The sequence below is a fragment of the Coturnix japonica genome, chromosome 19, assembly GCF_001577835.2.
Source record: "Coturnix japonica isolate 7356 chromosome 19, Coturnix japonica 2.1, whole genome shotgun sequence".
Classification (NCBI taxonomy): Eukaryota; Metazoa; Chordata; class Aves; order Galliformes; family Phasianidae; genus Coturnix; species Coturnix japonica.
Genome location: NC_029534.1, coordinates 5,305,034 through 5,320,957, shown reverse-complemented (window position 1 = coordinate 5,320,957; position 15,924 = coordinate 5,305,034). Strand labels below are relative to the sequence as shown.

The 15,924-nt window shown below is 42.9% G+C and overlaps 1 protein-coding gene across 3 annotated transcripts in view; it reads right to left on the bottom strand.

Annotated features, from left to right (window-relative positions):
* PIGL (phosphatidylinositol glycan anchor biosynthesis class L) overlaps positions 1–15,924 on the bottom strand; it is a 62,453-nt gene that overhangs the window by 25,700 nt on the left and 20,829 nt on the right. The gene's annotated exons all lie outside the window — the stretch shown is intronic.

Below are 15,924 nucleotides of genomic sequence, written 5' to 3'. Positions count from 1 at the left end.
ATGATTCTTGTTCTGTATTTGTCCCAGTCAAATTTCTCTACACATAAAGAAATAACTAGCAGATATTTATTTAGAAGTTCTTTTAAAACTCGTTTTCCCAAAAGGCCTAATGGTAATCTACAGGCGAATTACATATGAAAAACAACAAACAAAAGTCTACTCTTGTTTTCACAGGAATAAACCATTAACCTCAACCAAAGGACAACGCAGCTGTAATTATATCGTGAGGATTTGATAGTAGCTCATCTGTTTTTAACTGCTTTGCATACTAACTCATCTATGACAGAATGCTCCACCTAGGTATTACAAGATTGCAGGCTCCTATGGGCAGGGACCACAATCCAAATGCAAAACAAGAAAGCCAACAGAATTATTCCATATTTACACAACTGACAGCTGAATTTGACCTCTCAGTAATTACGCATGAATGATGCCAAGAAAACATTGCTTGCAAAGTTAAAAAGGTTATTTGTAACAATAGCAAAACACGCAGCTGCTGAATACCAATGATGACTGGTCCTTTTCTCAGACCTTTTCCATCCTCTGATACTCTGATAATTGCTATGAGGTGGCTGAAGAGAAAAGCAGCTTCACAGCCTTCTCACAGACACACAGGTGTCAACTCTAACCAATCCAGCTGTGTACAGGGGAGCCACTTCCCTTCTCGTACCTCACTGACTCCCAAGACAGAAGGATTGTAACATCTGCAGCAAAACAGGACAGTGTCTCCCTGGCTCATTCCCAGCCCCCGTCTTCATGAGAAAACTCCTGGCCACAAATTTTCCCACTGCTGTTGATAGCAGTAGTAGTAAAAGGAGGAGCCTGAAGTACAAACTGACCATCAGCATGTTACACAAGGCATTTAATTCTCATCACAGAAGAGATCCTTCAGTACATCCAGTGCTGGTCTCATCCAGTTAACAAAGCTGCAACTAATCTGCTCAAGACAAAAAACTTTCCCATCTTCCGTTTGAAGATGCAATGCCTTCAGGGCCACTTCAAGTCCCACCACAATGCAGCAAGCTTTGAGTGGAGCATATTTTTAATACATGCTTCAAAATATCCCAAGAGTGTGCACACCGAGAGGAGTCTAAGACTAGGAGTGCCCCAGTTGATTGAATGGTACCTCTGAGGTTATGTCAAGGCTTAATCTGATAATATTGGAGCGGTAAATCAGTGTCTAATGGATTCTCTCCTGGCCATGTAGAATGCAAATACTGTTGCCTATTTTGGACAGTGGATAAGTGGAGCTGTGGAGGAAGTCTCATTAAAGTAGGAGGAGTGCTCCAAAAGCAAGAGGTCAGAAAAAAATAGGGCTTGGTGTTTATAATGTCCAGGAGGCTCCTGGTGTTGTAGCTGCTGCTCTCTATTGGGCTGCCTCCAAAAAGGCTGCCGGGTAATGGAGCAGGTTTTAACTAGTTCAGACAGATAAAGATCATCCTCCTGCAATGGAAATGAACAGCTGGAGGCAAGGGTTTAAAATCCCTGGAAACAAAACAATCTGAAGGCATGAGCAAATTAACTCAGTGAACACCAAAGTGATTAAATGGGAATGTTCTGCAAGAAAAACAATCTGCTTCTACCCACTTGCTGCTGCTCATTCACTCCCAGTAAGAAAAAGAAACTTTTTCCCTGCATAATGTCATTCATCAAGCACCAAAGTTAGAGAAGCCACTCCTGCAAAACCAGACACAAATACACACAGGCATATTTATAACTCACTAATAGCTGTGACAGTCCACTGAGACATCCTTAGCTCATTCAGCAAACGTGAAGAGTGACACACAATTTAAATGACATGTCCAAAGTCACCCAGAGAAGTCAGCAGTAGAACTGCCAACACATCAACCTAAATCACTTCGAGATTATTCTTCTTTATTTTTGCTAAGAGTTTAATACTTTGTAAAGTCAAATATTTGGGTGTTATCACGATAGTAGGGACCCTGCTGAAAGCATGAGCTCAACAGCTTTCTGCCTGTGCTCTGGAAATCAGTAACAAAGTTCAGCCCACATAAGGATGAACGTGACTAAGAAAAGCAAGTTCATACACCCTTTATAGCAGTGCACAAGGGATGTTCTTACAGGAGGCCTCTGTATGGTAGAAGCAGACAAAGTTTGAAAGCTGCTGTGCTTCACAAAAATCACCTATTCAGTACAAAACATTCTTCCTAATATTCTAAATCAGTGCTCACCAAATCTGAAAGGTCCACTGACTACCTGGACTATTCAGGTAAGTTCCATTAGTTTGTTTTTAATTTTTACTATTAGGGCTTAGTACAAGAACATTCAGCATTTCAACAGTTAATTCTACACTGCCTTTCTGGCTAAGGCTGATAATGCCCCTGAGCTCAAGGTCAAAGCGTTGAGATAAAGGACTATGAAGGAGTGAAAACTAGCACATTCCCTGGAGCTGACTGGAGCTTGTCCCAGGAAGAATCATTCCCTGTGCTCTCTCCCCCCATCCTCTGCCTCGGAGAGCTTCTTGCTGCTGCTGTTAGTCACTGAATCAGACCGAGATATAAATCCTGCACTGCAGAGCACTCCCAGGTCATTGCTGGAGAGCACCACTGGGGGAAGTAAGAAGGTTCGGTCACTTGGCCTCATTTCCACCAACCAATACAGCCTGGAAGCGATCTTTATGGGCATTCCATGTGACTGACGGGAAGCACAGGTGGCCACCAGGGAAAAATAGAGTGATGCATAGAAGAGGCAACAAAATAATTGTTAATGAAATGAGATTTCCCTCCAGAAATGTTTTACCAGCTGTTTTCAGTGAAAATTGTGCTGTGCACTGTACAGGGAATTTACAGCTGTGCCAAGTGATCTATAGACTGAAGAGAGAGAGAAACAGAATTATTCTGCAGTTGCAGCACAGAACAGTGAAGGTTTCTGCTGATTTCAGCAGACCCAGTCACAGGAAACACTGTGCTTTTGAAAACAGATACTCTGCCTTTGTCCACCCAATGCCACCACCAGTAGTGGGAACCAGACAAGACCTCTGGTTTTCTTCCTCTCACACCTCCTTTCTTCCTCCTTGCCAATCTAGACCAGCAAAGCGGGTGCTGGTACCTGCAGTCCCTTTCCCAAAGGTCTGCATAGGAAGCACAACGCTCACATGATTTGCTGTGCCTCCCTCTGCAAGTTAAAGCAACATTCAACCTTGAGCAAATCTTGCCCAGCAGCCTTACAGCTGGCTGAATGAAAGCAATGTTAAAAATCTCTGCTTGATGCCAGCTCCTCTCCAGGCCGCCTCCTCTTGCCTGCTGTGGGCTGTGGAGCACAGCTCATCTTCTGCCTCAGCCTTGGCCATTAACACCCTGTGCACGTTGCCAATAACACTGTCCCTGCCAGTAGCCTGGACAGTTTTGTTTGGTCATCTTTCTAGGAATCTTTAGGCTGAAGACAGCTACGTTCCTGTCATTGGGAAGGTGTCTTTAGAAACCTAAACACCTTCAAGGTCTGTACTGCCAAGTGACACCTTTCTTATATGATATACTGCTCCACCCCGTCCAATTTTCCATTGCTTATCCTCCACAGGTCTTTTAGCAACAGCCAATGCATTTGTAACATACAATCCTCTTTCAAAGTCCTCCATGGAATTCATTCTGTTTGTGAACTAAGCTCTCGTGACTACTCTGAAGGTTAAGTTAAACGAACAGTTAGTCAATGTGACATCCACACAACTTTGCAAAGACCAAAGGGGCTGTCCTGGAAGGGATACCTGCAGCGAGAGATCTGTCCCTCCTGTAAGCTGCTGAACTGGGCAATCTTCAAGCCCCTGGGTGTACTATGGAGCAGTGCCTCTCACTGTGTGGCAGCTTTCTGATGGGGTCTGGCAAACACCACCCCTACCTTGAAGCGAAGCCTCTGCAGGTGACCATGTAGAAGGAAGAATAGCAGCAGCAGCAGGATTCCTTCTGGGAGATGCCTAGTTATCCACCATTAATACATTCTGAAGAAAAAAAAAATCCTTCAAGGTACTTACATGATCCTCCATTCCATACACACCAATGAAATAAAGATGAAGGAGTTTTCCCATTTCTGACTGCTTTTCCATCCATGATCTGAGCCAATCCAAGGCTAGGGACCAGGAAACAATTTGCATGGTTTCTTCTCCTTAGCCTTCCCCTCCCCAGTGAATGATTGTACATTAAGGCAGCATAAAGGTTGGGAGATGGATGGTGGATTACATAGGAAACAGGTGAACTGCTGTGCAATGGGTTCCCAGCTAAGAACAATGACCACAATGTGTTTGTTGGAATAAAGCATGTCCTTTGTGTAGACTTAACAGGATAAAATGAACATCTGGGCAATTGAAACTGGATCAAAAAGCAAAAGATCCCACAGAACAAAATGACGTGAGCTCACAATCAGTGAAAAAACCACGTGATGACTAGAGGCAATCAGTGACCTTTATATCACAGCATCAAAGTAATTATTAAAAACACAAGTAAACAGAAATAATTTCATGCTCCATAAAGTAGAGTAGAGAATTTTTAGTTTTGAGATCATGCTACTGTAAGTTAAGTCATACTAGGCCCAGATCTTGAAGCAGAGCATCTAAAGCCTTACACTAATAACTATTTATCAGTTTCTCCTCCTGTAATGAACAAAATCAGACGGGAGAGAAATAGCGCTGTTTGGCTGCATGTACATCTCTGATTCAAATGAAAAGATCCCACTTAGACAAATGACCAGCATCTTAAAACATCACGTAAAACAGAGAATAGATGCTGTGTGCTTGTTGGAATGTAACAATCTACCATTTAGGAGAGCGAGAGAATAAGGCAGGATGCTAACAATCACAGACTGCAACATTTAGAAATAAAACATGCTTCAAATATTAAAAACAAAGAAAGCAGAATGGACACATTCCTCTTTTCCTGCGCTTAACTTCTGCAATGTGCAATGTTAGACCTACTTGATAAACATTTTGAAGGCAAATTAAGAAAGTTTAGATGCCTAGAAGACAGGTTAAGTGCTGACCTCACTAATGTGAGGCTGAAGTCATGCACTGAGAGCAAGAACACAAAGACAGGCAGCACTCTGCCCAGCTTCCTCCCAGGCAAGCTGTGTGCTCCTGCAGCAGGCTGTATCTCTGCAGATGGCATTGCAAGCACCTCCATTACTCCCCAGCAGTCAGTGGCAATTGGGTGACCAGGGAGCAAACTTACTGACCTGGCCACAATCACGTGTTCCTGTTTGAGAAATAAGAATCCTTTGGGTTTAAATCCAAAGGAATTATTAGAGAATACAGGACTGCTTTTTTGCAAGGTCTATCCAAATGTCCCTGTACTCAGTATTTTTTTAATGAATTATTGATGATTTCTCAGCAGAGTTTAATGACTATTCACAGAGATGACACAATTGCTTATCATAATTTGAAATCTGGTATTCATTTGACGTCTGTGCCTCGGTGCCCTGTTGATAAATTACAGCACAAAGCTCTGTAGGAACAAGTTCATATTCAGTGCCTTTAATCAAAAACAATTGATGGTACCTTTCAAGAACAGAAATGCATAGAAACGACAGTGGCTAAAGCTAGTTTTAAAGAAGTAACTTTAAAAACCTAGTGTTCAGAGGGCATCAGGCCCAGCTATGCAAGGACAGGAAACAACATTCAACTCAACTAATTGTGAGTTAACCTCTGATTTTGTCTCAGCTTTCCTATCTCCCACTTTTCAGTTCTGTGAAATGGAAATAATAATACTACATTCACACTTACTTACCTAAGTTTGAGAACCTTCTAAGAGAAGTGCTATGGCTCAAAACATCAGTAATACTCCTTGGAACATATCCTTCCTAGCAGAAACACAGTGATACTTACAGTTTAATATTCTCCAGACACTTCAGTGCACATAAGAAACATGAGTTATTTGGGCCAAATGCTATCCCAACAATGGAGACCCTGCTTGCCAAACCACATGATGGCAATTTGGGTGTATCACCTACTGCAAAGTGTCACAGTGCAACACTGCAGCTAAGGAACTTGCCTTTCTCAGGGTCATACTGCTGGAGAATGAGAGTTCTGTCTGCAGCTCCTTGTCTGGCCCCACGCAGCAAATCACACAAGTGGAAAACATGCACTTAGGATGGAGCAAAGCTGTGGATGCAAATACACGACCTGCAAGAAGAGATCCATGATTTGGGAATCTTGAGCAATAGTCACACACAGTGCATGACACTCATGTTCTAGCTGTGCTGCTTGAACGTGCTCAGGAACTTTGTAGTCATCATTACTGATTGACCAGCTGCCCAATGCACTGAGCACCAAATAGCGCAGCTTCGAATTCAGCTGCCAGCAAAAGGAAAGGCCTCTAGTTCAGTTGCTTCAACCTATGTTGAGAAGCCCCAGCTTCAGCTTAAGCAGAAATACGCAGTGGGTTGTTTGCAAGAATAATAAGGTACAATGGGGTGTATCAGGAACCCTGGTGACACTGACTGTAACAAAAGTCAGAAATCAAGACACTTTTCACCCTTGATCTGGGTGCTGTTGTTTTAAGCTACATTCCCAATTTCCAATCACATATGAGTTGCATTCGTTTTGAACATCCACAACCTGCCAAACCCAGGCCATTTACAGCCCTTTTCCCCTGATAGCCATGATGAGACCAGGATATACAACATGTACCTGAACTGAGTGGTGCCCACCTATCCTACATAAAGAGCACGTTTTCACCCAGTCACTGTTGACTGTGGCTCCTGCACAACCTGCAGTTTGCAGTATTGCTGGTGAGCCTGCAGTATTTTACCAAGTGCTGGGCAAGAAGCTTCCCTTTCATTTTATAGAAGCTGGACTTCTGCATGATCCGTTGGGGGTCATTAGAAAGTTCACTGAAAACATCAGTCAGAAGCCAGACTTCGTAGTGTCAGGAGAGCTGGGGCTGCCATGCTGAATTATGAGTCAGCACTTCTTCCTCTGGCCCACTGAAATGTGGTTTGGGCAGCAGACAATAACACAGTGTGAAACGCAGTCAATTCCATTCACATCTTGGAGAGGCATGTAGATCATTAAAGTTCCTACCTAGTTCAGAAAAACATCCCAGAAAAGCAAGAACTCTGCAACACAGAGAAGAACACAGCACATTTTCCCCAAATCATGTCCTGTACTATAATAACAAGCATCGCAAGGCCTGTATAGAATCACTGCTTAGCTCTAGAATAGCTCATAGCAGTGCTCACGTCCTTATCATTAACACTATGTCCATGCCATAGTGCCTTGGAATTAATCTGGAGCCTGGCAGTCTAAGATGTCCTGATTGGGAACTAAAGGCCCAGAAACCCTACAATTCTAACTTTTTACATCTGAAATATGAACCACCAGCAACAGGAGGACTCTGAGGAGCAGACCACAGGACCTCAATCTTCCCTTCCTCATTTCTTTTGATTTGCAAAATGCTTTGAAAGAAGAACAGAGCAGTACAGCACAGCTCAGGACAGGGAGCATTAACCCATACACTGAGTAGCCAACTCCTACCATCAAGAAGCTGCCTGCACAAACCCAGGCACTGCTGGATCAAGGGCAGAGCCCCGGCTTCAGAACGCTGAGCAGGAGGGCTCATTCTCCTGGCAGGGCTGCAGGAAGCAGACAGGTGGAGTGAGGCTGCAATATGTTCTTCCAAGCCTGGATTTAACTACAGCACTGGCACATGAAGCTCCTGACACACATCACATCGTGCCCAGTGGAAAGGATACAAAGCCAAGGGAAGGAACAGAAAATCTCCCTGCAGCAAAATCCTTCAGAGGCAAATGGCTGAAATACCCCAACATGTAGGTGCCATTTCATCACAGCATTAATAGTGAATCTGTTTGCTCTTGTGTTGTACAGCCAAGAACTGCAATCTAGATCCTGCCTCAGTAAGTCAATCAGAACATTGACGCTGCCTTAATGGCACAGGCTGGACTCTTAAACAAGGAAGGCTGGAAGTATAACTACCTTTACTGAAGGTATGGGCCTTGATCTAGTCCATGTAACAAGCAAAGCAGTCAGAAACCACCAGAGAAAGCCTGCAGCCAAATCAGTCCCTCAGTCACCTCAGTTAATCATCTAGGAAAGCAAACATAGAATAGTTGCTTTAGGGACATTTATTTCTCATGCCAAAACTCATGTAACTGCAACTTCAGCAGAGATCTCAATGGGACGATGGCCTGATTCCAAATGCAGCTTCCCATGTCACAACATGTCAGCTTCTCAATACCAATCCCATCCAAAAAGAGGCTTCCCGAATCCCCAGGCTCCCACAGCAACCATCTCCTACAACCCCTCTGACCTCAGCAATGATAATGGAGCATTTTTTATTGAAATCCTGGTGTAATCACACTATGTAATGCTGAGGACACTTGGAGCTGCCTCGTTAGGTGCTAATTTTGTTACAGCCATCAACTCACTTCCTTTTATAAGACAGCTTGTACCTAGAAGTTAAACATCTCTCTAATTGTGAGCCGGATCCCACAAACTTTACCAACATGCAAAGTTCCAACTCATGCAAACTGCAGGCACTGTCTTGTCAGCCCCACTCATGTGCATGCCCCAATTAAACGATTACATGAGCAAGCTCTCAGCCAGTCCCTTCTCTTTCCCTGGAATTGCTGAATACCCACACGGCAGCCAGCCCAGAAACTATGCTCGGAACTCAATTTGCAGCAGCTAAGTGGGACTCGGCAACAATGAACAAAACCAGCACAATGCGATGACCTTTATCGTTTGGCCTTCCTCTCCTCCTCGCTAGGACTTAATGCGAACGTTACGCAATGGTTTTGCTATAGCAACGGCTCCGTGACCGGCAGTAACTCCGTCGGTACCACACACTGCCGTGCAGCCGCTGAACTTTGGCCCAGTCGCGGGTACGAGCCTCCCACCCGCCTGGCACCGCGCTCCGGCCTGTTTACGCTGCTCACAAGTGGGAGGTTCCTGGCAGCTTCCCCACAGCCAGCAGGATTTCTAGGACCAGGCCAACATTGCCAAAGGCCTGAAATGATTAACTCTTGGGAACTGGGCTTTTGTGATCCAGCGGTGCCTGCAAAGGGCCCGGAGAAAGGAAGCTGCCCAGCAGGAGCTGTGCTCCCCCCACAAAGATGCTCAGCAAGGGGTGGCGGTAAGGAAACCTATAAGCTTTAAAAGTAGGGAACAGTATCTTTTCTTCTTAATAAGTCACAGATGAGCGAGGATAATGAGCTGGGAACATAATAATACACTATAGAGCACTGCGTGCCAGGAACTGCGCGTACCTGCATTGTATGGGGGTACAGGAAACTACTAGTGAATGGCAGTGGCTGAGCCCTGGCCTCTGCTGCACATTACCAATACCAGAAGGCACAGAGTTCCTTGGAGACAAAGCTGTGCTCAGCAAACACCTGATTAAAACAGTTGTTGCAACCTTACAGCACAATCCTGTAACAAAAGGCTGCAGATCACCAACCTGCAGCCACACAGCCGTGAGAACAGCACTAATACTTTAGCACATCATTTCTTTCCACACGTTAACAGACACTCATTAACTAAACCCCTTACAAGTCTGGTACAGGGCAGTAAATATGCAATAACCTCCACATTTTATAACAAGGAACTAAAGAGCTCACACAGCTCTCCCTTGAGAGCCTGAGGCCACAGAACTGAGTGGGAGCAGAGCCCGGGTTGGAGCAGGAGTCCCCACACAGCAGAGCTGCAACACCCACACTCACTCCAGGAATACACTGTATTGCCTAGGGCAAACAACAACCCACTTTTCAACAAGCTCTGCAGAAGCTCATGTCTTCTTGTGTACTCAGATTGCACAGAAAATCTCTTAATCACCACATGTTACCAGCTGCAAATTAACCACTGCTGCACCAACACCATAGGAGCTACTTAAAGTACCCCCCAAAAGCCCATCAGTGGTCAGCATGCTGACCTCTGCATCACTCTGGGCTGCAATAATAAGACACAGCCCTGGATGACTGTTTCTGTTAATATTCTAGACTGCTTTGTCTTGTGTTCTTGTTACCCAGGTGTAGCCTGGCCCTGAAATACAGCATTCTCCAGTAAAACCCAATTATACCCATAAGAAGTTGTATGGATTTCTTTCCTTTGCTGTGATGACCAATTCATTATAACAAGGATGGACTCTGCAGACACAGCACTGAAAAGCAGGAACCCCTTGGTAGCAGAACTCTCCCTGGCAGCTAGATGTTATGGTAATTATTCATCTACAGTTACACCTAAATATGAATGTTATGTTACAAACATAGGAAGGAAATTTGTTAGATCTGGCTACAGACCTAAACACTGCAAAACTCTGAATCTTACATTGACAGTCTGTGACCGAAAGAGGATCATTCTCCACCCCTTACCAGTAAGGCCAGCTGAATTCTCAGATAGTGATGGATGAGTTTCTGCATGTAACACTCCCATTCAACCCTCTTAGCACATATTCTGCAGCTCAGACCAAACCACTGGCTGCCAATGTTTCATCTTGCAATATTATATAATATTTTTTTTCCAAGGCAAATGATAAAGCAGCCTTGGCAGCCCATCCTATGGCTATTTATGAGAATATGAGAAATGCCAAGTATTTGGCTTCTGAATAGAGGAAGAAAACATTTATAGCAATGCTACTGTTTAAACGAGACCATAATTTATTACAGATGTGACCCTTCTAATACGAGGAACTAATCTCACTAATGTTGTGTAATGACATGAACTCGATGAAGAATACATCCAGACTAAATAGTGAATTGCCCTCTTCTATTGCCTGCCATTTTGTACTCCAAAATGAGCACATAATGCTTGAAAAAAAATAATCACAAAACATTTGCCAGACTTTTCAGTGCTCAGAAGACCTACAGACTGATTTACAGGAAAGCATTCATCCATCATCTGAAAACAGACTGAATACTTCTAGTACAAGTCTGTTAAATATTAACTATTGAAGAGAAAATGCACATAACTCAGCCAAGATTTGTCAAGCTTACAGTCACAGAAACTAAAGAATGTGCATGAAGGGAAGGCTATGTGATCAACTGAATGCAATGCAAATAATAACTGCAGAGAATTAGACTGCAGCATTGAAATGAGAGAGCACTGAAACTGCTGTGCAAGGAGTATGGCAGAGTGAGAGTTAATACATGACTTGTTAGAAGGGGCATGACTTGGCATGGAACCATAATCAAACTGCTTGCATTTCACGCTTCAGTTGGTACAGAAGGATCAGAAAACAAAATATTCAACCCAAACTTACTTTGGTTTCCTACACTGCAGTCTGAAATAGATTTTTCTTCCTTTTAATCAAATATGACTGAAGAAGTTACAGCAAGGAAAGATGCTCAAAGGTGTGCAGAGAAGAATTCATTCCCCACATTCCTGTAAGTCACACATAAAGCTGAGGTTATGGATCATAAAACTCACTAACCTGCAAAATACTTTCCCTATTGTGTACCATGAGTCTGTGACAAACAAAAACACACACACTTCCCATTGGCTTCAAGTTCTGCTTTCTCCTTTGAAAAAAAGCTGCTGTTGCATCATCAAAGCAATCGTGTTTTTCACAGAGTTGTGCAAATACTCAAAACTGGCTTTAGTATTTCCCTCAAGACAACAGTAAAACTCCATGACCAAACCAGTAAATCCAATCCCGCTCCTTTGACATTATTTTAGGTATCTTTTGTACTATTCTATTCATTATAAAGAAAACATCTGTGTTTTCTTAACAATTTATCAAGCACCACCTACCTCCTAATAGAGTACTGGGTTCTATTCATAGTTGTTTCATACTGGAAATTCTACATTGCTGGCATACTCTGTAGGTGCTTTGGATTCTCTCAAACAAAATTCCTATTTGGTGATGGAACCACGTTAAATTTACTTTCAGCCTAACAACTGTTCCTTTAAGGATTTTATTCTTTTGATTAGTTTGCTCTAATGTGAAGAACTGCTCCCACCAATTTCTACTTCAAGCCTACAGAAAAACTTTGTAATTTCATGTATACCAACTGAACTAAGGCCAAAGGGAATAAAACCATTTAGCTTCCATGTGAGTACAAACGAAAGGCTTCCTTAGCAACGTAATTAAGAGTGCACAGATCTAAGAGGAAATGAAGTACAGGGATTTAAAAGATTAGACTTCACTTCCCCCCCTTCCCTTTTTTAACGATAGTTAGGGCTCTCCTTCATTCACTGCTTCCCATCTAACAGCATACAATGAGAAAACTCTTACCAGACAGGAACTGGGACTGTTACAGAAAGATTTTAATTGGATTGGAATGTGTCAATGAGTTTTTTCACCACAGGTCCACCACTCTTATTCTGCCCACCTGCAGCTCTAACTCCTTCCTGAAACCGATTGAAGTAGCAAGCAGTGCCTGTAGCCCCAGATAGTGCTTTCTATTTCCGGCATGTTAGCAAGCTTATGGGCAAGCACATACTATATTGTTCAGGATCTTTGTGTGGTCCCATACAGCCCGATTTGAAGAATCTGATCCACTTTGGGTGTTGCTATCAAGGAGACCTAAACAATACTTTACCTATTACAAGAGTTTGTGCGTACAAAGAACTGAGGTTCTGATCCATCACATCTCCTTTCCAACAACTGAATAAAGCCATAGAACAGAAAGGTGAGACATTTAATGCTATTATACCCAAACACTGTCAGCACTCTGCCTTGTGGCTGACAATACCCAAGGGCAGCGAGGAGTTTACTTAGCTGTACTGGTGACACTGTAGTTGACCCAGGTGAGAATAACCCTGGATCAGAGTGACTTAATCATCATAAGCAGGAGGAGATAATTGCAGCACATGGCAGAGCTAATTAAAGTAGGTTACTCCACTAAACAGACTTACTCAAACTTCTGCATATCACGTTCATAACCTTGTCTTTGCCTTGAACGTTTATTCACCTAAGTAACTTATAAACATTTACTATGTGCCGTTGATTTTACATCTTTATTGCTTACAGACTCCCTGGGGTTTTCACCGGCAGCAGTCAGGTTATAAACACCTACTGTCAATACGTCACAATTCCAGCATCTCTTCCGATGGTCTGTTGGTTACAAGGCACAAGGTGAAGCACGTGTTATACCTATTAAGTTAAAGCATGTTCAAATCTGGTAACATTTAAAGGCCACCTTTGTCTGTACAATAATTCAGCTGTGGACATTATCCCTGTAACAATCACCCCAAACGCTCAGTGGAGATGCTTTACACATTGTAATGAATAGAATCAATACAGGCTAGAGTTAACTGCATTGTCACGCAGCATGAATAAAGCACTCCAATGGATACTTTTGGCTACTGTTCAAAGGGGATTTGATCACTGCTATTGCTATGCAAACTGCATTTTAAATGGCACATCTCATTTCTGCCTCCCGTTACTACAAATAAATCCTAAGACTCCTCAAATTGAAAGAGCTGCACTTTTCTAGTTCTTCCTTTGTGCTGTGTGACAGCGATACATTCCAGAAAACAGACAGGTATTGCTGTAGAACCATCACCCTGGGTATGGGGGGGACAGGTGCTACACAAAAACTCCTCCACATGTTTTTACAAGTTAACTTCAAATCATCTGAATTTCATTCATGCATGCAAAAGGAGCTGTGCTCTGCGGCTGGGAAAGCGCTGCATGATGAACTTTCATACAGCTGACTCCTGTCCCCTTTACTTGGCTTTGCAGATCCTTTAGAGGATCTCACAGAATTACTGCCAAATTTCTCAACATGGCCACCTCTCCTCTACCATCCCAAACAGACAAAGGTTGTTTCAGTTCACTCCCAAGGCACCGAAGCATGCACAGATCTCAGCTGATTGCAGAGCCCAGTAACGCCCTGAGGCAGGAGAGACTGTCAACACAGCTGTCCTCGTGTGCTAAGGCAAATGTGCTGCTGGGCAATCTCGGAATCAAAATGAAAACATCTTCTGAAATGCATTAAGGGCAAGGACAAGGACTGTAAATAGGGCAGGCAGGAAGAAAAAAAGAAAATAAAATTTACAAGGTATTATTAGAAGTGCTTCTATTGGGCTGTTAGGAAGTACCTTGACCCAGGCAGTGTATTGACAGTCTGACTAAGTATTCTTAAGTATTTTATTTCTCTTTTTACCTGTTGCTAGCAGGAGTATATCCAAATTATAGAACAAAAAATGACCATCTTCTGCGCCCATCTTGCTTTAGACACACAAGACCAGAAAGAATATGTAAAAAGCTCTTAATGAAGAGAGGCACAGAGATCTGCGTGCTAATAGCATAATTAGTTCTTGCAGGACAGTCTTGCTGCAGCAGCACAGGGCAGCTGGGCACTGAGCTGTGCTAATGCAGCAAAGGAAGGGCACTCATAGGAGTGAAAAAGAGATGAGTAAGGAAGGCTTCCATAATAATGTGCCACTGTCAAATGCTTTGCTGAATACACAGCCACTGTACCACCCTCCTTTTGAGATAGAGCAGACATTATGTATGTTGCTATATGGCAACAATGTGACTTGGAGAGGACAGAAGACCTACCACCACTGAAGCCAAAGGCAAACATTCTGTTCCGTCCTGGAGATTTGCTCACAGGCTCGCATGTCTCACATGAAACACTCAACAGCAGAAGCAAACTGGAGCAGTGCTGTTGCTTAGTTTTAGTCCACAACCATCAAACACAACTATCTCCTAAATTTAAATCCCGAGGGTTAAACATTCCCAAATACATTACTGCTAATGAAGATCGCTTCAAGGCCAACCTAATCTGGGCTACATTGTTTAAACATTAAGTTCTGAAGGTTTACTTCTCTAATCTCCCTCTTTTTTTCTTTTTAATTAATTTTGCGGTCATCTGTGGCTTAGAAAACGATTGATGCAGTAGATATCTACTCCCACATCTGGGCTTTCTTTAAACAAAGTCACAAAAATGATGAATCTTCCCCAGCATAATACTTTATTGCTTCCCATGTCTGTGCTTTCGGTATTTAATCATAGCTAGAGGATCACACACTCGTATCTCAGCATGTACAGTTCACAGGATAAGCCAAAAATGATTTTAAGTTGAAGGCTTGCCCAGACATCTAATATCTTATCACAAAAATCTGAAATTTTCTTTTGCCCCGAGTCACCGAGCAAAAATTTACTTCATGGAACATTTGAAGAAGAACAGGGAAAAGAAAGAAAAACAGCCAGTGTGAATCAATCTCTAAAAGCAAGCAAAAAGACTTGCAGGGAGCATGGCAGCTCCTAGCTTGTCTGTCTCCATCAGGCTGCTCGCACGGCCAGCAATCATCTGTGACATTGCAGAAGTGCCTTACAGGCAGACTCCAACAGCAACATCAGTGCAAAGCACAGCAATGAGCCACGGTGCTTTTCACTTACAAGGAAATTCAGAAACACTGGGATTAATCCAGCAGTACATGCACAGCCAAAATTCCGACCTACCTCTGTGTGCAATGCAGGACGATTCAGTTCCACACATTTTAAATTTAGGATTTTTCCAAAGTTCACTAAGCATAGGAGTAGCTAAGCATAGAATTTGAGATTCCTTTTATTAGCAAGCAGGGAGTGTTGTATTTTTCTCCATTAGGCAAATTCCTGTTCACAGTTTGTACAGTTTTGAGTTGAGATGGAAGCTGGAGTTAAAATTCTATTAGGACTTGTAGAAATAGATGGAAAACCTTACAAAAAGTTAACCTTCTGATTTTTAAACCTAGCTCGGATCACTGTGGTCATATCTTTCACTCAGTGTTCTACATAACAGCCAAGCAGACCTCAGCCAACAAATCTCTTCATGTAAGTTCTCCTGTATCATTATTGGGTCATTTCATGGATACAGATCAAGCATTTTAGATATCCCATTATTAAGTTCATTTTCCACATTCATCATCCTTCTGATGACTGTTCCCCAAGTACCATCTAAACATCAACATATAATTTTGAGATACAGACTTTAGACCAAGATTTAGGGGGCAATATTGGTGGAAGGGGGATGGTT